The sequence below is a fragment of the Mya arenaria genome, chromosome 3 (genome assembly GCF_026914265.1).
Source record: "Mya arenaria isolate MELC-2E11 chromosome 3, ASM2691426v1".
Lineage (NCBI taxonomy): Eukaryota > Metazoa > Mollusca > Bivalvia > Myida > Myidae > Mya > Mya arenaria.
The window spans coordinates 37780497-37806686 of NC_069124.1; the positions used below are offsets into that span (position 1 = coordinate 37780497).

The 26190-nt window shown below is 35.7% G+C and overlaps 2 long non-coding RNA genes across 4 annotated transcripts in view; one reads left to right on the forward strand and one right to left on the reverse strand.

Annotated features, from left to right (window-relative positions):
* The window catches only part of LOC128228654 (uncharacterized), a 34070-nt gene extending 12944 nt beyond the window's left edge, over positions 1 to 21126 (reverse strand). The window contains exon 1 of the long non-coding RNA XR_008259961.1: positions 20991 to 21126. This is a non-coding gene — a long non-coding RNA (uncharacterized LOC128228654). The remainder of the gene's footprint in view (positions 1 to 20990) is intronic.
* LOC128228653 (uncharacterized) lies at positions 6517 to 12488 on the forward strand. Of its 3 annotated transcripts, none has more exons than XR_008259959.1 (4): positions 6517 to 6565; positions 8285 to 8678; positions 8963 to 9138; positions 9415 to 12488. It is a non-coding gene; the product is annotated as an uncharacterized LOC128228653 (long non-coding RNA). The 3 variants fall into 3 exon arrangements; XR_008259958.1 differs by lacking the exon at positions 6517 to 6565 and adding an exon at positions 6699 to 6751; XR_008259960.1 differs by lacking the exon at positions 6517 to 6565 and adding an exon at positions 6699 to 6729.
* Positions 21127 to 26190: the final 5064 nt, after the last annotated feature.

Sequence of the window (26190 nt, forward strand, 5' to 3'; positions counted from 1 at the left end):
AATAGGCCAGAACGGCGAAATTGCGCTTAGAGCCAAACCAAATACGTCCAAAATATCAAACATTGAACAATGGACCGATGCCTTTTTGGACGGTACTGCAAGTACCGTTCATAGGTACCATGCTACTTTTCGACAGGCGTACATCAATTGGTCCCCGCATTCAAAGCTGAATACAAGAAAGACCATTGATGCAAAGCATCAGAGGGCGCCGTTTAATAGTTTATGCATTTGTTATATGTTGAAAAACAAGGAATAGTCAAGACCAACAAGCATATTATGGTGCATCAAACCGCATCCATGAAATTTTCAAAATATTTGTAGTATTTTGCTTAACAACATAGGCTCAAGCATTGAAATTGAAGAGTTTCAAGTTGAAGATTTCATTAGGGGTGTGGTACATTAATAAACATGACATAATTAGGGTGCTTTATGTGCACTGTACCTTTTGTCATTGCCACCTATCCATATACCAAGTTTTACTTCAATACCATAAGTAGTTTTAAAGTAATGCTCTGGGCAAGAAAAAGCGGAAAAGGGCAATAATCCTGTAATTAGCTGAAATACAACTAAAGTTATTGTGCACTGCACTTCCTCTCGTTGTGCTTTACCATTAAATGATGTTTATTGAAATTCCAAACAGTAGTTTTCTAGTTATGCTCCAGACAGGAAAAGGTACAAAGGGAATAACTCTGCAATTCGCTGAAAAAGAGTTATGGTTCTTGTACTACACTGCAGTTTTAATCATTTCGGGGGGGGGGGCAGGGGCACGTCACCATGTTGGAATGACAACTTGAAAGGAATAATAAGTTTCCTCATTATATGGGGCGGATTCATCATGAATTTAACAATTTTTGTAGTACCTTAATAAACATTATCATTTCGTCTGAAAGTTGCAAAAATATTTTTCACATAGGTTTTGAAATACAACAATGCACATAAGCATAAATAGGCCAAATATGCACAGAATAATAGTGGACAATGTGTGAAAGTGATATTGAACAATTATTATAATTTCTTTGTGCATTAAATGAAAATATACCAGGAAAAAATACTAAATCAAGTCCAAAATGTATAATAACATGAAGAACAATATTTTGTTATATACTTTATTAATATCTTCATAACAAATCAGAGTACATGTAAACAATACTCATTTATATAACTAGTATCAAATGTGTCTAGTTTAAAGTGTGTTTTTATTTGCATTAAATTAATAAATACCATAAAAGCAATTATAAAAATCCTTAAATGTACATTGTATAATAAACTGGAGACAGCAAAGAATAACACCCATTTATGAATATCTCCAAAACAAATCAGAGGTCACCCAAACAAATAATAATTCATATAATTAGTATCCAATGTGTCTAGTTTTTGTGTGTCTGTTCATTATCTTTAAATGAGCATCTTTAAAGTGAAACTCTTATTTAAAATCAACCAGTACATACAATTGTATAACACACATCAAATTGACTGATAAACCAATAGACCAAGAAAAACCCGTAAGCGCTCAAGATGATGTGAAACAATTATCAATAGGCCAGAACGGCGAAATTGCGCTTAGAGCCAAACCAAATACGTCCAAAATATCAAACATTGAACAATGGACCGATGCCTTTTTGGACGGTACTGCAAGTACCGTTCAAAGGTACCATGCTACTTTTCGACAGGCGTACATCAATTGGTTCCCGCATTCAAAGCTGAATACAAGAAAGACCATTGATGCAAAGCATCAGAGGGCGCCGTTTAATAGTTTATGCATTTGTTATATGTTGAAAAACAAGGAATAGTCAAGACCAACAAGCATATTATGGTGCATCAAACCGCATCCATGAAATTTTCAAAATATTTGTAGTATTTTGCTTAACAACATAGGCTCAAGCATTGAAATTGAAGAGTTTCAAGTTGAAGATTTCATTAGGGGTGTGGTACATTAATAAACATGACATAATTAGGGTGCTTGTGCACTGTACCTTTTGTCATTGCCACCTATCCATATACCAAGTTTTACTTCAATACCATAAGTAGTTTTAAAGCAATGCTCTGGGCAAGAAAAAGCGGAAAAGGGCAATAATCCTGTAATTAGCTGAAATACAACTAAAGTTATTGTGCACTGCACTTCCTCTCGTTGTGCTTTACCATTGAATGATGTTTATTGAAATTCCAAACAGTAGTTTTCTAGTTATGCTCCAGACAGGAAAAGGTACAAAGGGAATAACTCTGCAATTCGCTGAAAAAGAGTTATGGTTCTTGTACTACACTGCAGTTCTAATCATTTGGGGGGGGGGGGGGGGGGGGGGGGGGCACGTCACCATGTTGGAATGACAACTTGAAAGGAAGAATAAGTTTCCTCATTATATGGGGCGGATTCATCATGAATTTAACAATTTTTGTAGTACTTTAATAAACATTATCATTTCGTCTGAAAGTTGCAAAAATAAATAGAACATAAGAATTAAACTGTTATATAAATAGTGAGCATTGATGACTAGATGAAATGCATTTAAAACATAACATGCCTTGTTTTTAGCTGTTTACTAATACTAAAATATATGAAATTGGACAAATAACATAAAAAAATCTGGTCAATGGAATTATAAATGTTAACTTCTTCATTTACATGGTAAAGAAGAGTTGAAAATGGATGTTTTTAGTTGACACTGATATTACCACAAAAATAGCATGTGTCTTATTGGACAATGGCACATTTTTCAAATATGATAAAAATAATGTATACAAACTGAATATGTATCAGACTATGTATGAAAGAAATAATACTGTTTCTATTTTCACATAGGTTTTGAAATACAACAATGCACATAAGCATAAATAGGCCAAATATGCACAGAATAATAGTGGACAATGTGTGAAAGTGATACTGAACAATTATAATAATTTCTTTGTGCATTAAATGAAAATATACCAGGAAAAAAATACTAAATCAAGTCCAAAATGTATAATAACATGACGAACAATATTTTGTTATATACTTTATTAATATCTTCATAACAAATCAGAGTACATGTAAACAATACTCATTTATATAACTAGTATCAAATGTGTCTAGTTTAAAGTGTGTTTTTATTTGCATTAAATTAACAAATACCATAAAAGCAATTATAAAAATCCTTAAATGTACATTGTATAATAAACTGGAGACAGCAAAGAAAAACACCCATTTATGAATATCTCCAAAACAAATCAGAGGTCACCCAAACAAATAATAATTCATATAATTAGTATCCAATGTGTCTAGTTTTTGTGTGTCTGTTCATTATCTTTAAATGAGCATCTTTAAAGTGAAACTCTTATTTAAAATCAACCAGTACATATGTAATTGTCAAATTGACTGATAAACCAATAACTACTTACTAAATAATGCATTTACTGAAAATATTGTTTACTGATAACAAGCTTGTAATTTAACCCTGTTTATAATAGCAGAAAGCATGACAAATATTAAATGATTGGTGATTGTCAAAAGATTTACTGTGGTCTACTATAATATCACAAGGCAGAAAAACCATGTTTTATGTTCATTGTTATTTGCAAATTGAACTCAAGATCCTTCATAAGAAACAGTGTTGTTGACATCTATCAACCCATTTTGAAAAATCAAAACAATAATATTAATTGGGACTAAGAGTGCATCTTTAAAAATACTGTGTGTGTTTTTTTCACTTATATGAAAAATGTAACAATTCAACTTGACAAATGAGACGAAATTTTTAAGTTAGGAAATAGAAGTAATTGAACATATTTACAAAACAACATCAAAATTGACAAAGCTCAATATAATAGGAAATCAATATGAAAACAAAAATCCTTATAATTATTTAAACTGAATTAATGAAAGTGTAAGATTTATGAAGTTCCCGCGAAAACATCTTATCATATGACTTACTCGACCAATCATTTTGTGCGCACTGTGTAGTGTTCTAAAAATAAAACAACTCGGGGGCAATCGTAATGAAATTTTACTAATGTCACCTTCAACACATTAACAAATAAAGTTAGGTGAACATTTAATTCCGATATCGATTAAGTTAAAGAAAACAGCTTACCTCATGGTTTATCAATGCAGTAAACATAACAAAACAAAATAAAACATAATTATTCCCATTCACATAATTACCGGTCCACACATTTTACATTTCCGGCACATGATTACAGGTAACCAATCGGAAAACGTAAACAAATCGGGAACAGTTATTAAATTTATTTGTCGTTCTTCCGAAATAATGTTTTGAAGATAAATTGAAGACAATCTATTCAACCATAAATATCATTTTTAACACCCATGCAATCGCCATCCATTTGCATTTTTTAATCATAATAAAATAACAATAAAACCCAACTTTCAATCAAATCAAAAACTGCTCCTACCACTTACTAAAATAAATTTCCATTTCATAACAAGCGTAAACTATATCCAGCACCTACACCATTCGCCCACGCCAGTGTAATTGCATAAATAATTGCTGATATGTGACCACACGATCGGGCATTGCCAGCTGGACAAGAACAATGGCCAGTCTCAACAGTATTTTCACTAGAAACCGCAATCCATGAGTTGTAGTCCTTGCGCCTTACGCCTGGCTGACTCGGCGAAATTTTGGCCTTTATGTAAGTCATACCCTCACATTCAATGGACCACATATCACCCATCCAACCATTTTGTACATAGTTATATCCGTACAACGACCTAAAGGATTTCATGGCCTTTCCATCATATGCTTTTGCATGTATCAAATAGTCAACAAGATCCTCGTACATCAGTTAAGGCCAGGCATTGCTTTTGTTCTTTTCCCACTTCAAGTCATCGGGTGGCAGCCCTGTAATAAGTAATGCATACATAAATCCTCTATTTGGAATAACATTTATTTGCAAAAGAGTTGGAAGTATTTATTATTACAGCCGAGTGTATAAGACAAAAGCCCAAGGCTATTTACAAAAAATGTTCACACCTGTCAAATCTCTTGGCAGTCAACAGGTCAACATTGCATGTACTCTGGCAAGTTGAACGGCTATTGTCATTATTTTTTTCCGTCAAGAAAGCATTTTATACAACATTTTATAAATGTTAAACCAAAAAAAGATTCTTACTTTAATTACACGAATAATCCTCTAAAAAGATAAACATAATTTGTTAAAGAAAGTCCACCATTTTGTTTTTTTTTTAGAGCAATACGGCAGTATTTAATTGTCTTTTTACAGGCCAGTTACAACTATACGGTCTAGTATTTATTACAATTACATTCAGAAAAAGTGTTCCAATAAAACAACTTACGTAGCTGCTTCTCGGAGGTCATTTTTGGTCTCAATTTTAAAATTTAAATGGCGTGTGAGCGTTCTCGCAGACTATCAGGAACTTTCACTTCTGTAATGGCGGACGGTCACGTGACAACAAAATGGCGGCGGTCTAATTTAAGACATATGAATCGTCTATACACCGTCACATCACTCAGAAATATTTTCTATACGCGAAGCGAGATACCTGATATTCTGAACAAGCATTGTATAGGTAATGAAAGTTAAAGACGAAATCTTATTTAGAATAGAAAACTGTTCATACAACTGCTGTTTCAATTATGTTCAAACTCGGGAGTAACATATTCATTCTATGTTTAAAAAAAGATGAATGAATACGCACATGGTACTTCTTTTCTCACCTCGATCATGATCTCCGTGGCCTAGTGGTTAAGCATCCGCCTACGGAGGTCGTGGGTTCGATCCCTGGCCGCGTCATACCAAAAGACGTGTCTGTCTGTCTGTCTGTCCTGTATTAGCTACAATAATGAGCGATCAGGGATACTTTTTTTTTAATTATTTTGGCATTTCATGTGTATCCCTGTAACGCTACAACTCTCTACCATTTAACACTGGGCGAAAGAATATATAGTAATATTATGCATCGATGTTGAATAATAATGATATAATTGTTACAAATGTACCTGAGAGTGATCTTATCTGGATTAAATTTGTCGTTAGAGTCGTTATATTAACATAAATATACTCTGGGTCACGATTTTTAGTCAAAAGACTCATTGACGGCCATTTAGGTGGACTACCTCGTGTATCGGTGCTTTACACCGAGCACGTAAAAGAACCAAGGGATCTCTTCGAAAAAGGGCTAGGGTATCGCACCCGGACTTCCTTGTATCCCACCACTGTCTCTTCAGCGTGCTGTCCCTTCAGCAAAAACAAAGGACCCCATTGGAAATAAGTGCTTGCACTTTCACGGATTATCCTTGACCGCAAGGTCTAAAGAAATACATACATACATACGTTCATTTGTGACCTTTAATAATTAACCCCGAAATTTCGGAACAAACGTTTTGTTATTTATTATTTTATCACGGTCATTAAGAATACATATTGTATAGAATTGATAAATTGATTATAATTCAACAATCTATCTTTCAGTTTTAGTTTATGTAAAGTTATTTTTGTAGAAAATTAATTTAAGTTCGTCGTTTGATTTTCGTTCAGTAATAATAGAATTCGTACCGCCATGTTGTTATGATGTTTGTGAACGGTTTGTGATATCGTATTTTAGTCTAAAGTAAGTATCATTATATGAGGTGGCTTATTATAAACCCATTAGTTTGGTAAAACATATGTAGCCGACCGGTTTATATTACCATTAAAGACGATATAACATGATTTAGATTCGTTAACTGCAATAACAAAGGAAGGGCTAGGCCAGTTGCCGTGTGAAGAAAGCAGGTCAAGAATGAGCTATTATTGAGTAAATGCTATTTTGTTTACAGACTGAAGTAGATCTTGATTGAAATTGTGTTTTAGCTGTCTTTAACAAATGTTTACATCAGTGTCTGTGATATTTTTTAATATGCTGTTGTTGCAGGTTTCTTTGTGAGATATGCTAACTTGTACATTTGTCTAAAATAATAGACGTGTTATACGGGATTCTTCCAATCCCTAACGTCTAAGTGGGTTTGTGCAAAAACCGGGTGAAAAATATTAAAATTGTATTAAGTGAAGTATTTTATGGTTGAAATTGATCATAAAGGTTTAAATTCACATTTTATCATGTAAATGAAAAGTTATTTTGCACAAAACAAGCATTTAATGCATTAAAACACATTGTTTACCTTTCCAATAAAACGAAAGTTGACTGACACAGACAACAATTATGCCAAACATAACAACTTGATCCAATCGTAATAACTCGGCCACCTCCGACAAGCTCCGAGACAGACCTCGTTAATACAATCGTCACAACTCGGTAATGGCCGAAATGTTCCGATTGTTTTAAAATTGTGCCCTGAAGCCTTGCAGGTGCCCTTCATGTATATATCGTTATGTTTTGACCGAATGAAATGAAGAAAACATGTCAAACTCATAATTATTCGTTGGATATTTATTTTTTGTGTACGGAACTAATATAAAATAACATTATCTGGTAATATTTCTTGTTTTATGATATTTTGTAGATGCAATATGCTTAAAGTTTAACCAAGAATCCCGATCAGAATAACTACCCACTTTTCGTACAAAACAATTTGTACGTGAAGAATTTGCCATATCAAAAATCGTAAAAAAAATCCGTCAACGAACAATTATTTGGACTAACTTGTACACATACTAAAATAAAACACTTTGTCTTATTTGCATAAATTTGACTTATTTCATGTGGAAGCCTTGAGTAGGCTGTAGATATGGAAAAAAAAATTTCTTATTAGTTACTAAGCCTGATCCAACCGTTAAACACAAATTTTGAAAGCAGCTGTTAGACCGTAACTGTATGAACTATCCCTTTGGCAACTTCTTTGATACACATTTTGGAGACAAGCTTGCCTGAACTTGAATAACAAATTAAGGTACACAGTGGTCAAAACTAGCACTACCCTGAAAGCAAAAACCTAAAAGATTTTCTCTCGGGCTGGTGAACATCCAAATGTTAACATCACCAGACCAAAATGGGTTATGTGCAAATAGTTTTATATCATTTTGTACCAGTGATTAGATAAAGCGCTCGTCTCAACATCAATAAATAAATGTAATGTAAGGTTTTTAATTTAACCATTGCACTATCATTTTTAATAAACTTCTTTTAAATTTTTGCCACCTTGACACCTTATTACTTGTCTAAGAATTGGTTGAGGCTGTAAATGGCAGTAAATGCTTCTATAGCTCAGTGTTGTTGTACTGCAAATGAACCTTAGTTCCTTCATTTTTCATAAAAAAAAATATTGTGCTTATAAATTGTAATAAATTACTTACAAACCATATCATTAAAATGTAAAATACTTATTTGCAGATGGCCTCCATCAAAGAAGCCTTTGAAAAAATCAAGTGGGCCATACCTCAGTTATTTGAAAGTCAAAAGACTGCGGTATACTGCAGCAGCCCAGATGGCATTTAGTGATAGCAATGATTTCATCTTGCCAAGGTTTATTGTGACACCAATTTCAGCAATTCAAAAGTTGGATGCTCTCTACCATCAAGAGACATTATTTGGAAGACTGAGGACAAGATAGTCCATATTCTCAAAACACAAAAGTCCTGGTAACAGTTGTTTGAGTGTGCGTGTGAAGTGCAAAGACTCATCGGGCTCGCACCTGTTCACCTTCAGGGACTGCCAATGTCTCCTCCACGTGGCTCACCAGTCATCACAGAAAACAAGGGTGTGTGTCTCCGGCATAAAACTCCAGGTATGGAATGTTTCATACATTCCTTAAAAGGCATTTTACCTTCAATATACATGTAGCACTCTTGTCTGGATAATTGATCACCAACAAAACTCACAGGCTTAGAATCGAACCCATGTCGCCTTTTTTTGAAGCTTATACCGTTCCAAGGAAATATGTACCTTTATCCCTTTCAAACACCATAAAGAACATATGACCATAACTTCTTTTAGTTTTGCATATACTGCGTTTCTAAACAGTAAATGTAAATTACACAGGTTATTTTTTATTTCCTTTTATCTATGCAGGTTGAAGCTCAGCACATAATGACAAGGTATACAAAGTGGATGTGACCATTATGCTTCATGCTGTAGACAGAGAAATGGATGGGAGGGCAGGAGACTTACTGATGTCGTGCATAAATGATTTTGTTGCCAACACCCACAACTCATTCACATCACCTTCTACACCAACCAATATACAGGTAATTAAAAATTTTGTTTAGCCAGCTCAAAATCATTCTTAACACAATTTCTGCTTTGATGGAGCTACTATATTTATCTGCTATAGCCATCAGTTCACCCCTGCCAGGTCATACCTTTAATTTCCATTTAACTAAAATAAATATATTTGTTTACATGAAATATCATTAAAATGGCGCAGTACTATATTAGCAAATCAAAATACATTTTAACTAACTACTATGTACACAGAATGTTCAAGGTTAAAATTTGATAATGGTATGTGTGAACATTTGCAGAAAATCTGAGCTCCCCTAGCAAAAGAGACCCAAGAGAGCATCAAGGTCGTCAACCTACTGCAGACTGGAGTTATATTTGGCTTATGTCACAAGGCTGACTGTTTCCATGGAACTCATTTTGCTTCCTTACCCTACCTACATTTTGATCAACTGACAGCAGATCAATTGCATCTGAAATAACACTGTTCTGACATCCGACAGCAGCTTCGTCAAAAACGTACTGAACCGCTTGGAATGAGACCAACTTTAGTCATTAACACATATTTAATGTGTGCTTGGACATTTAGTAGTGAACAGTTTAGTTCTTAACATTATCGAAATAAGCCTGTTGACATTTTGAACTTTCAATTCTCTGCATATCCTTCATGAAAATGTTTTATGCCTAGAAATATCTTTAAATGAACAATCAATTTAAATAACAGCTTCTCACAACATGATATTTTGTTAAGTTTTAGAAAACATACTACAAAGACACTTCAGTAATGAAATTGCTTTCGAAAAAAACATTTCATTAGTTTACAGTAGGAAATAAATAGGATTTTCCCCAACAAAGAGAACCGCTTAACCTGAAAATACATGCAATTTAACTTCAATAACATTATTTCTAAAAACTGAAAATATTCACTATCACTATGTGTTTTGAAATTTGTTTGTACAAAGCGCTGCAAGTATATCAACTTGTATTGTTCTTTCAATCGTATCATGTTTATTTATTTGTTTGCACATAACTAAACCACTAATGATTAAGTTTTGATTTCATTTCATGTTTCTCTTGTCCAATACAAATGTTACTCAATAGATTATTATGATAGGTATACTTTCTAGTTCTTCATGTAGTATGTGATAATTGTCAGCTGCATCTTTTCATTCAGGAAAATCTGTATCTAAATTTCTTTGCAAGCCACCAACCCATTCTTTGCCTCATAGTTAATGATACATGTATATTTTATGTGGTTGCTGTCAGAACAGGTATTAATATTAATGAAACCGACAGTCAGTACACAAAATGCTTAAGGTGAGCTATTGTGATCGCCCTGTGTCCGTTGTTCGTCGTCAACAATTTGACTGTTAACACTCTAGAGGTCACAATTGGGGCACAATCTTAATGAAACTTCGTCAGAATGTTACCCTTAATAAAATCTTGGACGAGTTCGATATTGGGTCATCTGGGGTTAAAAATAAGTCACCAGGTCAAATTAAAGGAAAAGCTTGTTAACACTTTAGAGGTCACATTTATGACTGTATCTTCAGGAAACTTGGTCAGAATTTTAATATTAATAATCTCTAGGTCAAGTTCGAATCTGGGTCATTTGCAGTCAAAAACTAGGTCACCAGGTCAAATTAAAGGAAAAGCTTGTTTACAATCTTCATGAAAGTTGGTCAGAATGTTTAGAGTCAAGTTTAAATCTGGATCATGTGCGGTCAAAAACTAGGTCACCAGGTCAAATCATAGGAAAAGCTTGTTAGCACTCTAGAGGTCATATTTATAACTGTATGTTCATGACACTTAGTCAGAATGTGTATATTGATTAGCTCTAGGCCAAGTTCGAATCTGGGTCATGTGCGGTCAAAAACAAGGTCACCAGGTCAAATTTAAGGAAAATCTTATTAACACTGTAGAGGTCACCTTTATAACTGTATATTCATGAAAGTTGGTAAGAATGTTCATATTAATAATCTCTAAGTCAAGTTTGAATCCGGGTCATGTGTGGTCAAAAATCATAGGAAAAGCTTATTAGCACTCTAGAGGTCACATTTATGACTGTATGTTTAGTAAACTTAGTCAGAATGTTTATATTGATTAGCTCCAGGCCAAGTTCGAATCTGGGTCATGTGCGGTCAAAAACTAGGTCACCAGGTCAAATAATAGGAAAAGCAAGTTAACACTAGAGGCCACATTTATGACAATATGTTCATGGAACTTGATCAGAATGTTATTCTTGATGATCTTTAGGTAGAGTTTGAAACTGGGTAATCAGAGGTCAAAAACCAGGCCACTAGGTCAAATCATAGAAAAACTTTGTAAACACTGTAGAGGTTACATTCTCTCTTTGATCACCATGAAACTATGTCAGAATGTTTGTGTTTATGAAGTCTATGTCACACTTGAATTGGATCAGGTGAGCGATACCGGGCCTTCAGGGCCCTCTTGTTAAAAATAAATTTTGCATTTGCTCAATTGCTATGGTAAAATATTTTTCAAGTTTCAAAAAATCAATCTTGTGATATAGCTTTCGTGTTGCATCCACCATGACCCTAAGCCTTACCTTTTCTTTAACATCTGGATATTCAAGTAAAAACTACCAGAAATCATTATTTTCTGTTTTGTCAAGTCACAAAAATTAAACAGACAAGGGCTGATATCCAAATGGTACTCATTGTGTACTGCCAGAAATGAATAACTGTATGTCAATAACTTGAGCACACCTCACCTGTCAACAGTCATTAATTCTTTAATAATTACTTCATTGTTGACATACATTCAAGTAAGCCTTCCATTCAACTGCAATTAATCTAATAAACTCTGGTATGATTGTTTGTTAAAAATGGACTCTTTTCTAGCAGTTGTGAATTGACTCATTTTCAATCCCATATAGATCGATAAAAAACACCAGAGTTCAATTGAGTTTTTAGTTTCTTAATACGCTTCGACAAACCTTTTCACATTATGGCCTTCTGACAGAGGCTAGAGCACTGTCAAAACATTATTTTGGAAACAGGTTTGTCATTGATGAAACATATCGCCTTATCTGCCTTTGGTAATGGAACGAAGGAGGGGCTCCTTGAGCGGCATATACTGTTCTTTGTTTTATTTACAATGATGTATTGAAAGAAAAGTTATCTTTGATTTAAGTCTTCATTTGAAACAAAATGTTGTCTCCGACGTAGCATATATCACGTTATTTATCACTGTGATATACACACACTGTAAATTATGCTTTGGTTGAATTTGTTAATGTTGTTTTACAAATTGAACTGGTCTGTGGTTGTTGAGGCATTGGTCTATCACAGTGGTCTATGTGTTTGCCTGTTATGTTTTGAATTGTTATGGAAATCATTTTTCCAATAAATTCATAAAGGTATGCACTTCTATATTTCTTGTTTTTATTTTATTATAAAGACGAACATTTAAGTTGTTGTTTTAGCCTTTGTGTAAAGGCGAGATACAAGGCTGGCAGCTAAGAAATTTGCTGGACTTGGCTGGCGTGAATATGACCAGCAATTTAGAATGCGCCTCGCAATTGACCCATTGAGCTTTTCATTTGGTAAAATTGACAATGAGCTGTGGCTTTTGTCTATGGGCCCGTCACTCGCTGTCGGGAATAATGTAGGAAAACGAAATTCCACCAAATGTTTTGATTATAATTACAGGCAATGTTACAACACAGCATGCAAATATCAACACTCTTGCCTGATATGTAACAATCATCACCCTTCTAGGTACTGTGCTCGAATGGAAGAGGCTATAGTCACAACAGTGGCCCAGCACAGTTCCGTGGCGCAGCCTACCGCGCGCGGCCCGCTTTCAACCGCGGTTACTTCCGCTCCGACTTTAAGCAGTACTCTCGTTTCCCCCAATCAGGCAGACCAAGTTATTGAATACCAAAAGTTAAAATCCCCTGGCTACTCACCAATTAATGTTGAACAACTATCGGTTTTTCTTTTACAATACCCAAATAGAGAGCACGCACAGTTATTAGAAAATGGTTTTAAACATGGTTTCGAGCTATGGAGAGCGGAAATTCTTTGACTCAAAAAATCTGAAGTCCACTGAAGTTGATCGGGCAAACACTTATTTTTTTGATAAAAGGAACAAAACCATATGGTCTTTTCATCTTCCGACTGAGCATTATCCAAAACTTTAGAACGAGAACCTTGGTTCGGGTTGATCTCCTGCGGGAATTGGCTTGTACAAAATACACGTTTCTAAACAATGAAAATCATCCCCCCATTACAAAAATGAGCATTAATCATTGTGTTATTTTGATTGTATTTTATGTTATGTATGATGTACTTGTATTTTAAAATTGAATGTATTTTTTTTTCCAGATATTCGTTGCGGTATTATTGTTGGGGATTCGATAAAAAAGCATTTATCTCCGATTGAGGGAGTACAGCTCCATCCATTTCCTGGTACAACTATTTCTAGGCTGACACAGCAAATTACGAGGTGTTTAGGTGGGGCTTCCTTTAATTTTGTTTTGGTTCATGTTGGCACTAATAATGTGGCCAAAGGAGAGAGCTTATCTTTTATGGGTAGCGCATTTGCGGATTTGGTTTGTGCTATTCGTAAACAACAGCCAAATATTCGTGTGATAATATCAGCAGTACTCCCTCGGCCGTTGGATGATGTGTCTACAAAGAGAGTTATTATTAGTTTAAACTCATATTTGGGAAGACCATGGCTAAGGATTTGAACTTTTTATTTATTAAATCGTATAGACCCTTTTGATATCAAGGTGAAATCAAACGTCATTTATATGCTCGTTTGGATGGGGGTTTACATTTGAATTTCGAAGGAACAAGACGTTTGAGAGAAAAAAAATCTACGTGTGATTTCCAACTTGTGAAAAAAAGGGGAGTAATTAAAGGGAGAATTGTGGTCATGGTCTTTCTGGGATTTAATGTTTATTATTTAAATTATTATCATTTTTATGTCTGTAAAATTTTAATTGAAATTCTCTTGGTATTTACATTATTGATTGGTAAAGTAAAACGAAGATCATAATTGTCATTTTTGGATTACAGGGGTTTTTCAGTTTATATAAAGGTAAATATAGTTGATACAGCATGATAAAGCTGCATGTTGCATGTGTATTTGTTGATATCAATGTTTGTTACCTTTGTGTTACGAAGATTTAACTTGTCTGTTGTTTTGCTTTGTGTGTTGTTTTTGGTGGGCTTGGGTTGGTGAATTTATACATTATGTGTTAAGTTATTTCTTTGAAATGAGAATTATTTGTATTCCAAATTATGTCACGACGGAATAAACTATATAAACTTGACTATCATTCGGCGTTGTTCTTATTCCTCCTAAGTAAGGGTTTTTTCTTTTATAATAAGCTATATAAAGAGCTGAGGATAATTTTTCACTCATTGGCACTATAACGGAAAACGCGTTGGAGCATTTTCAACACATAACAAAATGTTATGGCTCCAATGATTACCCGGCGTGTAGTGGAGTTTTAGATTTTATAGAATGTTCAAATATCGTCGACTAATCATGATTGGTCCGCGCCACAGCGCGGGCCATATTAATAAAGGATTATTGGGAAGGCACAGATGTTGGAAATGAGATTTATATCCTAGTATGTTCAGTTCCAGTTTAAAAGTCCGTAATGGTGTAGGAGATATTGGTGTATTTTATGTGAATTTCAAGTTCATTGGTACTTTTCAAATTGAATGAAGAAAAAATAATGTTTTCGGATATCAGTATACGTGCCTTTTGGACTACTTATTTATTGCGCGCGTTATTTTCTCACGTGATCTGAAATACCGAATCTGATTGGACGCCGCAACGTAGATGACCTAGATGAGGCTTCCGGTTTTTTTGTTTCGAATACTAGACTTACCGAAAGACGCTTTATTACCGAAAGACGGAGAAAATTACCGAAATGGTTATATTCTCCATCCTGGTTTGCCTGGTCACACAGCGATACTAGTCCAAAAAAAGCACAAAAAAACAACAACAAAAAACAACAACAACAAGAGTTGGACACTTATATATACATGTATAACATACTTTTCTCTATTTTTTATTGAATATCGCTGTTGTATTATAAACAAGAAAAAAAGAAATCACTCAACAATATATATATATATATATAATAAATTCCAGGTAAACGCACTGAGGCATAGTCCTCAGTGCAAACCAGCATATATCGTTTAGGAAACTAACAAGTGAAAAATCCGTCATTTTAAAAAAAAATCTCACTAGCTAGTTGTTATAATGCCAAGGATACGTTGAATATAAACACTTACTATTGTAAAGAATTTTAAAATTTAGACATGTTTTTGAAATGTAGACTGAGCCTAAAATGTTTGTATAGAAAAAAATTATAGTATAATTTCTATGATGTATTTGAAGCGAGATGTTATAAATGTTATTTAATCTGTAGAAATACTGTAAAACGTAGCGTGCTCGCCGAATGGGTATAACCCGATGGCGAGGGTAAATAAGCTCACCCCCCCCCCCCCCTCCAATTACCGAAATACGCAAAAAAGTTATAGAAACGTTCGATCAATAAAGAGCAAATGAAAATATTTAGGAAAGTGTTCGGACAATTTTGGGAAAGGTCTAAAGTGAATTAAATCATTTTCTTATAAACTAACTTAGATCTATAGTTAAGGTCTTTCAAACTATTACATAGTATAATGATATAAGGGCAAAACAAAATTAAACGGCGAAGTACTATTCTTCAAATAAATGTTCGTACTTATGGAAACTATGAACCTGACCACATCAAGAACACAAAATCAGGTGATGTTTAAAACATCATCATTATCACCCGATTTATGATAAAGGTGACAAAGTAGTGGCACGTGTTTATCTACTATGTTCTTTAGTGACAGTTTGTTAATTGGGGCAATCCCTTTTTCGGCATCATATATAGCTTTACATTACAAACAATATTTAAACATTTTACCCCAGTAATATAGAGTGTCTACTCATATATGAAGAATTAAGGTATATGTGCAAATAATTCTAATTCCAGATACCTGTAGATAGAACGTTATTGTACTTTTTTGTAATTGCAATGACATAGAAGAAGAATTCCATTATATACTATAATGTCCTTTTGTTATGATATCAGAAGGAAATACATTAAGTAATGTACTTAAAATAATAATTTCAAGCATGGTTCAATATTTGGATCTACTTATCTGAGGCGGGAGAACAACCAATTACTTTAAGCGTTCAATGATCAAAAATATAAATAATTGGTGACTCCATTACCAAATGTATTTGTGAAAAGGGACTTAACAAAAATGTTGAAATATGCTCATTAAAAGACCCCTTGATGGAAACTATACGTGTATTTCTAAAAAGGTGAAGGAAATGGATATGAACACATACAATTCAGTCATCGTTTATGTTGGCGGAAATGACGTCAGCCGCGCAAGACCATTAAGCAGTTGGGAGGAAAAAATGACGTCACTCATTGAGACGTTGCGTTCCACGGCATGTACTATTTACATCCGCGATCGGACATTGACATTAAAAACATTCGTGAATTAAATGTGATAGTGCACAGCCTTGCTGAAAAAAATCAATCACAATGTCATTGACGTATTCACGCCATTTACGAATTTACTTGTTCGCACCATGGATGCAAAACTGTGCATCATCAAACCTGCAACCTAGCGAACGAACAACAGCTCTCACGCTAAACCATTGACACGGAGTAGTCAAGGATTATGGACCGAAAACAACAGCTAGCTTCCTGTCTCGAACGACGGACATCCGGGCAAAAGCGGAAAAAGAAACGGTCATACATCCGGGCATTCTATTTCTCAAAACGACTGTTCTGATAGATAGGTATAGATAGAAGATTTGGAACCGGGCAGACGTCCGGTAACTTAAGCCAACATCCGTTTTCGCCAAACGGAAGCGGATATGGTACCGGCCAGACGTACTGTCACTTCCGGCAACAACATATACCGCACACAAAACACTCGGCGGAAAAAAGATATGGAATATCTCAAACCCGGCGACAAATTTGAAACTGGGCAGGCATCCGCGAACTACCGGCAGCATCCTGTGCCACACAGTATAAATATGCGTGTGTGTGAGAACGTGAACAAATGGACTTCCGGTAAAAGCCAGCATGGACGAGGAGGACACCACTCATGCAGTATCTCAGAATTGGCGAACAGGCGGAAATGGTTACAGTGACGGAAAGATGCAAATCGAATACCAACAACATCCAGAATCGTACCATTTGCGGTCGAGTGGAAGTGGATGCAGTACCGCGCAAATGTCCGGCAGCTACCAACAAACTCCTTTACAATACAACTGGCATTAGAGCGGAAATGGGTTTTAAGCCGGACATATGTCCTGCAGTGACCAACAAAGTTCCGTGTCGAACTGTCGGCAGTCGGGCGGATACAGAGATGCGTTTGGCAGACTTCCGAAAGTGAAAATGTACATACATGGCATAACATCCATGGACAAGATAAACAAAACTGTGACGGACAGGGAACACTTCAAAACTTGATATATCATTAGGAGGGTTCCGACAGACACTCTCGGTATGCTGCAAATAACAAGTTTTCTATTTTGAATAAAGTATGTATTAATTGCAATTTACTGCAATGTTCATGTCAAGAAAATCATATTGATGTTTTTTAAAATTTCACAGTTCAAATTAGACTAAAGTAGCTCTAAAGACATCTTAAATTGTACAAAAACAAGACATAATAAAAGTTTCCATTGTGCAGAAAATCTAGACGGTAAATCACCTAATTGTGATACATCGTTTCATAAAACTAACACGAGTAAAAGTGATAAGAAAAATGCTAGTATACCTTTAACAGCTAAAATATGCCTTAATAGAGTAGATATAGAATGATATAGAGTCTGCTGACATTGAATCGATTTTGTTAAAAAAAAATGGAAAATAGTGCAAATCGTTTTTAGTAAATTTTGTTTATCGTCCCCCATACTCGAGTCAAATTTGGATTGATATGTATGACTCACTTGTGGACATTGCCGACACTAGTAATGTAGAGTATTATATTCTTGGTGATTTTAACATTACTTATTTGAGTGATCAAAAATACGACAATACCAAATTGTCTGACTTTACAGTGAAATACGGATTGAAAAAATATCGCTACAACAACGACTAGGCTAACGAAACAAACATCAACGATAATTGACAACATGTATACAAATTGTATAAAAAACGTGCTTTACGTTCATGTTACACCATTGTCATTACGTGATCACTTTCCAATATGTTTCACTAGACATAAGATAAATTATTTAAAATAATTTGATCACAAATCGAGAACTTACCGATGTTTTAAGATATTCAATGAACAATCATTTCAACGTGATCTTATTTCATCAGGAGTTGATATGATTGAAACAATAATCAATCCGAACGATGCTTTAAATGTATTTTATTCTATTGTAAATCAAGTTTTACAGTTTACAGTTTTTAAACATGCTCCTATAAAGCAAAAACGAGTAAAACATTATTTTCAACCTAACTGGTTTACTGATGAAATAAAAACAATGATGTTTGAAAGAGACGAGTACCATAGGAACGTTGAGCATGACAAATATAAGATATTAACAAAATAAAATTTCAGTCTTAATTAAAATATTAAGAAGGCATTTTTTTATAAAGCGGTGAATGTTAAAAAGGATCCAACCCTTATCTGGAAGAATTTAAATGATATTTATCATTTGAAAAAAATAGTAAGCTATTTTTAACGGAGCAACTACAAATAGGTGATAGAGAAGTTTCTGGACGACTCAATATTGTTAAAGAACTTTACCAATATATCAAATATAAAAGAAAAAAATGCACTTTAAACCCGAACGTTTTAGTAAACTAAACTAAGAACTTAACGTTAAATAAGGGAACAAAACGTTCGAATTAAATTATATAACACCTCTTGAGGTCAAACAGATCATTGTTAACATGATATAAGTAAATAATCTGGTATATATGAGATTGGCCCAAAAGTATTTAAACATTTCGGTGACTTCATCACACCATGCATTGCGTCTAATATAAATAACAGTTTCATGACCGGAATATCTCCAGACTGAACGTGTATTAATAACCATTGTTTAAATTAGGATGTAAAGATGATCCAAGTAATTATCGTCCAATTTCGATATTGCCAACAATATCAAAAATATTTGAAAGGCACATTGAAACCAAGTTCAAGATTACTTCCATTCTACAAACATTATACACACTAAACAGTCTGGATTTAGGGAAAACCGTTCCTGTTGTACAGCGTTAACAAGTTTAATAGATGCATGGGTAAAAGATATTGATAGTGGCAAAAAATGTTGGTGTTATCTTTCTAGACCTACGAAAGGCATTTGATTTAGTGGATCATGAAATTCTACTACACAAATTAAACTTGTATCATTTTTCTGAAAATTCGATAAAGTTTTTTTTAAATCCTATACTTAACTAATAGAAAACAATTAGTTAAAGTCGAAAACATCAGGAGTACCTCAGGGATCCATTCTTGGTCCATTGCTGTTTCTTATATATGTCAATGGCATTGCGCGTTGTAATACGAATATGAACATCGAATTATATGCAGATGACTCAACATTGCATGAGACCGCTAGTAATATAAATACCATTGAAAGTCAACTACAACGACATCTTAATCTCGTTGTCGACTGGTGCAAACTAAATAACATGTCATTGCATCAATCAAAATCCAAGTGTATTGTTATCGGAACTATACAAAACAAGTTTGTAAATTACATCTAACAATCGAAAGAACAGCATTAGAAAATGTGACTGTGCAAAAACTACTTGGAATCTAAATAGATAATAACCTAAAATGGCATCCGCAAATAGAAATTGTTTGCCAAAAAAACAACTGTAAAATCTCACTTTTGAAACGTCTATTGTTCTACCTCAATGATGAAACGTTTGTTTTACAGTGCTTATATCCTTCGAATATAAGATTATTTTTGTCATATTTGGGGCAAAGGAAACTCAAGATACATACCTAAAGTTAAAACCTTGCAAAATACGGCTGCAAAGTCATTCTTAAAATTCCTAAATGATCATCTTAAAACGGGTTGTTACAGGAACTTCAGTGGCTAACGTTTACAGACAGATGTAAATACCATTGTACAACCCTTGTCTATAATACCCTTAATGGAATGGCCCCGAGGTATATGTCTGAATTGGTAATCTTTGCAAATACTGAACACTATTCTCTAAGATCAACTTCAAGACAAGATCTAGTTTTGATACAAAAACCGCGAACTATTTCATGGATTCTTTTTCGTATTATATATAATATAAAAGTTTGGAATACTATTCCCGATGAAATACGAAATGCAAAAAAAGTTAAACACATTTAAGCATAAATACAAAGTGCACCTCTTGAAATGTGCATATCATTAGTAACAAAATGGTATGTTATCTTTTCAATATGTTAATGATTGAAATAACTGTTTATTTTATAAATTGTTGTGTTTTATTGAGTGTTTGTCAGCGTGTACTTTCTGTATATTGAAATGACTTAAATTGCTGTTAATTAAACATGATTTGTATCGAATAATTATATTCAAAACACCAATAGATGTTGTATACAAATGTTTAAGTGTGATGCAGATGTTTTATGATTTACCAATTGCATATTGTTTTGTTTGTTTGTTTTTCTTCATAGAAGGCCACATTGTAAATATGATGCTGTGATGGTTGAACCTGTAATTATGTCATAATGTGTATAAACCTTCTCTGAATAAAGATATTATTATTATTATTATTATTATTATTATTATTATTGTAATAGTATGGTTTGTCATTTGTCCGAAATGCATGTCCGAAATTTATGTAACTCGTAAATCAATATACCTGTTTGAAGTAAGTAGTTGGAATTTCCACTGCTGCACCACATTGTTATAATCCTTAGTAATTGTATGAAATGTCTAGCAAATGCTTTCTCCATAACTCTACCAGATTAACTCGTAGTTTTGAGTGCCAGCATTGAGTCAACGCTGACTCATGTAATAAGTAATTGACTAGAGAACGTGAATAAATTAATAGAAATCCTTACATTGAGTTTCAATCTTGAACGATTAGAAAATTGAACAATTTTGGTGTCAGAAGTGCAGATAATTTTATCTGAGCGATACGAGCTTTTCCTAGGAAATATATATACATATAACTAGTACGAACAAGTTTGTTACGCACAAAAATCAACAACAAATAACATATATAACAAATTAAGCAGAAAAAAATAACAGTTATTAACCATGAGTTCCCCTACCCAGAGGTGTCTTTCAATTCCATTCATGATGACGATGACAATGAATCCCTCCGAGACACTATTGACCAAGTAGATGCTGATCAGTCCAACACCAATTTTGATGACACACGAAACATCAATGTTGTTCATTATCCTTCCGTACCATTTAGATCCTATAGTCAACAACAGAACAAACAACAACAACCCATTTTATAACTCAAGATCAACGGATCATTCCAGTTCAAATAACCATGATAATGGTGACATTTCTCGCCCCCCTGCGCTTGATTACAGGGTACCAGTCCAAACCTCTTTCATAAAACCAGATGCCTATGATGGGTCTGGTATGTTCGACCAGCATATGTCGCACTTCGAGGACTGTGCAGAACTGTCCCGATGGGATGAAAAAACCAAAGTCATTGTCCTTGCGTCCAGCCTTAAGGGTACTGCCAGAAGTTTTTATATAACCTTGTCTGAAGATGAAAGAAGAGACTTTAGGCTCCTCGTCTCTCGGTTGTCAGACCGGTTTTGTGGAAGTAGACACCAAAACCTTTGGCTAGCTAAGTTTGAGGGCCGACGTCGCACAAGTGGTGAGAGTATTTCCACTTTTGGATATGACCTACGCCACTTGGCTCAACTAGCTTACTCGGATCTTGATAGGTTTGCACAGGAACGCCTTGCCCTCAACCAGCTGTATACACACATTCCAGCAGATATGCAGTGCAGAACTATTGTTGAAGCTATTCATGTTATCGAACAGTATGAGGCTGTTCTTGGCTCCATGCCTCCAGCAAACATCAGGGCTGTTGATGTTGCATCGCCTCAGTCCTCTGCTACGTTGGATGATACTGTTACGCAGATCATGTCGCGCCTTGACAAGCTTGAGAAATCACACAGTATGACCCCTCGCCATTCAAAGGACAACGCCCAAACGCCACGCTTATGTTTTGGCTGTAAATCCCCCGAACATTTCTGGGCAGAGTGTCCACAGAATGTTACCCATAGTAGTTTGCCTTCTTTCATGCAACCCCGTGAATACAATAGGTCTTTTGGGAGAGGTAGAAGTTAACAACCACCGCCACTTCTGCCTACAGTTCAACCAAATGCTCCTGTAAATTCCAGGTCAAGGCAGACCAAGGAAAACTAGTAAGCGCTGGCTCTGATGGCCAAGAGTCAGCAAGCTATGAGAGGCCTACAAAATCACAAGATGCTTATGTTCACTCAGCTCGGTCAGGTCATAGTTTCAATAAACTTGACAATGGCGTTTATGCCACTTGCAAGGTTGGCTCCCAGTCCATTAAATTCTCAAAACAGTCAACGGGGAAAATATCACCACCAGTGGAAATGTTGATTTAGTTCTTGGAATGGGCCATGAAAAGTTTGATGTTCCATTTGTTGTTTGTGCTATGGATAGTGATGGCATTTTGGGCCAAGACTTTTTACGCAAACATGTGGATAGCATAAACTGTAAGCGTGCATGTCTCCTGATTGGTTCCAATGAAATTCCCTTGTGGACTGGGGGAAAAGCAAATCAAATATGTCGGGTAGAGCTACATGAAACCGTTCGCCTTCCACCCAACACCAGAAAAAAATGTTTCTGTCAAAATTCCCCAACGAGAACATCTTGCACAATGTGGTTTCGTAGAGCCTTCCATTGAAGTGATGGCTAAAGAGAAAGTCTTCTTTGGGTGGTATAATTGACACTACTTCAGAATCTTTGCATTTGAATTCGATGAACTATGGTAGCACTGAAAAAGTTCTTTTCAAAAACACAAAGATGGGTACATGTGAAACTTTCTATGCAAACACCACAGATATCAACCATATTGCAGCCGTTAAAGACGTTGAATCTCCTACTTCTCCCGATGAAATTGTCCTACCGGAACACCTCACTGATCTATACTCTCGTAGTTCAGAGCACTTAAATGACACTCAAAAATTGACTTAGCTAAACTCCTTTTCAAATACCAATCCACCTTTTCCAAAAAGATATCGGTCACACTAATATCGTGAAGCATTCAATAAATACAAGAGATGCAGAGCTAATACGCCAGCCTCCACGTCGGTTGCCCTTCACAAAGCGACAAGTTGAACGCGAGGAAGTTGAGAAAATGTTGAAGCGAGGTGTTATCGAGCCGTCTGCCAGCGCCTGATCTTCGCCGGTTGTCCTTGTCACAAAGAAGGATGGGACGCCAAGGTTCTGCGTTGACTATCGTAAGCTGAACGATGTCACCGTAAAAGACGCTTACCCCCTCCCTAATATCAATAACTGCATCGACGCTTTGTCAGGTGCTAAGTTTGTTAACTCCATGGACCTCAACTCTGGATTTTGGCAGGTGGGCATGAAACCTGAAGACAAGGAAAAGACTGCTTTTGCAACAACTATGGGATTGTACCATTTTACGGTTATGATTTTCGGACTTTCAAATGCTCCTAGTACGTTTGAAAGGCTGGTCGAAAATAATTTCCGTGGTCTCCAGTGGGTCGAGTGCTTACTCTCTATGGACGACATCATTGTTCCAAGCAAAACAGGGCCTCGAACGTCTTGAATGTATCTTTATACGACTTCAGCAGGCTAGTCTAAAGTGCAAACCTTCTAAATGCATTTTCTTCCAAAAGAAAGTAAAGTTTATTAGACACATAGTATCTGAAGATGGTGTCTCAACAGATCCTGAGAAAATATCAGCTGTCAAAAACTGGGCAACACCCACAAACGCAAAACAATTAAAGTCCTTTCTTGGTCTATGTTCCTACTACAGACGCTTTGTTGAACATTTTGCAAAGATAGCCAAACCACTTCACAAGTTAACTGAAAAGAGTAGCAAATTCATCTGGTCTGATGACTGTTGCCGGGCGCTTACCAAGTTAAAACAAGCTCTTATTTCGGCGTCCATTCTCGGTTATCCTATTCCTGATACAAAGTTATACATGACACAGACGCTAGCAATTTTGCAACTGGTGCTGTTCTTTCTCAAGTCCATGGTGAGAAGAGAGACCGTGATTGCTTATTTCAGCAAAAGCATGAACAAACATGAACATAGTTACTGTGTTACTCATAAAGAACTTCTTGCAGTTGTTAATGCGCTTAAGTCCTTTCATCACTATTTGTATGATCAGCCAATCTTATTACGAACAGACAATGCAGCGGTGTCCTGGATGCGGTCAATGAAGAATCCAACAGGTTAAGTCGCTAGGTGGTTGGAGACTTTGGGCACTTATGATATCACAGTTGTCCATCGGCCAGGACTTCAGCATCGTAATGCTGATGCCCTTTCACGGTCACCTTGTACAAAGTGTTCTAAGCAGCAAAGTAACCAAGATGAGACTGAAGAAGTATGTCATGCTGACCACGATGAAGTGTTGACACACGATACTAACCATGAGTGCTGTAGCAAACCTTGCTCGAGTAGTAACTAGAAGCCAAACTGACCCTTTATCAGCCTTTAAGCATACCACATTTTCAATCCAAGGCTGGTCACTAGACAATATCAAATCCCAACAGCCGTCTGATTCTTCACTTCAGATTATTATTCAGTCACTTGAACGGTCAAGCACGAGACCCTCTTGGCAAGCCATATCTTCCAAAACAAATACTGTCAAAAGTCTATGGCGAATGTGGGAACGCCTTGTCTTAGAAGATGGCTGTCTAATGCGAACATGGTTTGACACTGAGAAAAAGAATCACAAACAAATTATTGTACCACAGCAGAGACAAGCAGATCTTTTAAAGTATATGCATGATATTCCCTCATCAGCACATTTAAGCACAGATAAAATGCTTGAAAAAATACGTCAGACGTTCTATTGGCCCGGTATGTCCAGTGATGTTGAAAAGTATTGTGCACAGTGCCACCAGTGTGGTGCTCAGAAACCTTCAAAGCTGAGGAAGTCCCCACTTGGTTCTGTTCCTGTACTCCAGCCTATGGAACGTGTTGCCCTTGATATTTTTGGACCGTTGCCACGAACTGACCAGGGTAACCAATTTGTCCTAGTTATTTCAGACCTGTTCACTCATTGGACCGAGGCTATTCCGCTGCCAGACCAACAATCTGAAACAGTAGCAAAGGCATTTGTGAATAACTTTGTGTCTAGATTTGGTGTTCCATTACAAATACACACAGACAGAGGTACAAATTTTGTCTCTAACCTATTTGAAGACATGTGCAATTTATTATAAATTCATCATACCCGTTCGACACCATTACACCTTCAATCAAACGCTTCAGTTAAGCGGTTTAATCGAACCTTACGTGATGTTGAGCATGTATTGCTCAGAAAATCAGAGAAAATGGGATGAGTTTCTCCCTCAAGTAATGATGGCATACAGATCCTCCATTCATGCTTGTACAGGGCAAAGGCCAAACAAAATGGTATTTGGTCATGAAATTGTCTTACCCCTGCAGGCTTTTGTTGGACTCCCACCATTGGGTTTGGTAACGCAGGATGCCTTGTCACCCCAGAAGTATGTGCAGGAACTCCGCAATGAGCTGGAAGCCATCCATGAAACAGCCCGTGGATTCCTGAAGAAAAAAAACAGAATATCAAAAGAGACACTATGACATTACAGCCAGAAAGAGATCTTTCAAAAGTGGTGATAATGTCTGGGTGCACGACACTTCTCGTCGGCCAGGTGTCTGCACCAAGCTTTCTGTAAACTGGAAAGGGCCATTCATTGTAACTAAAAAGATAGATGATCTTGTTTATCTGGTGAAGGGATCGGCAACAAGCCCTGCAAAATCAATTCATATTGACCGCTTAACAGCATACAAATGTTCATCCTTGCCAGCATGGCTGGTTACCATGAAA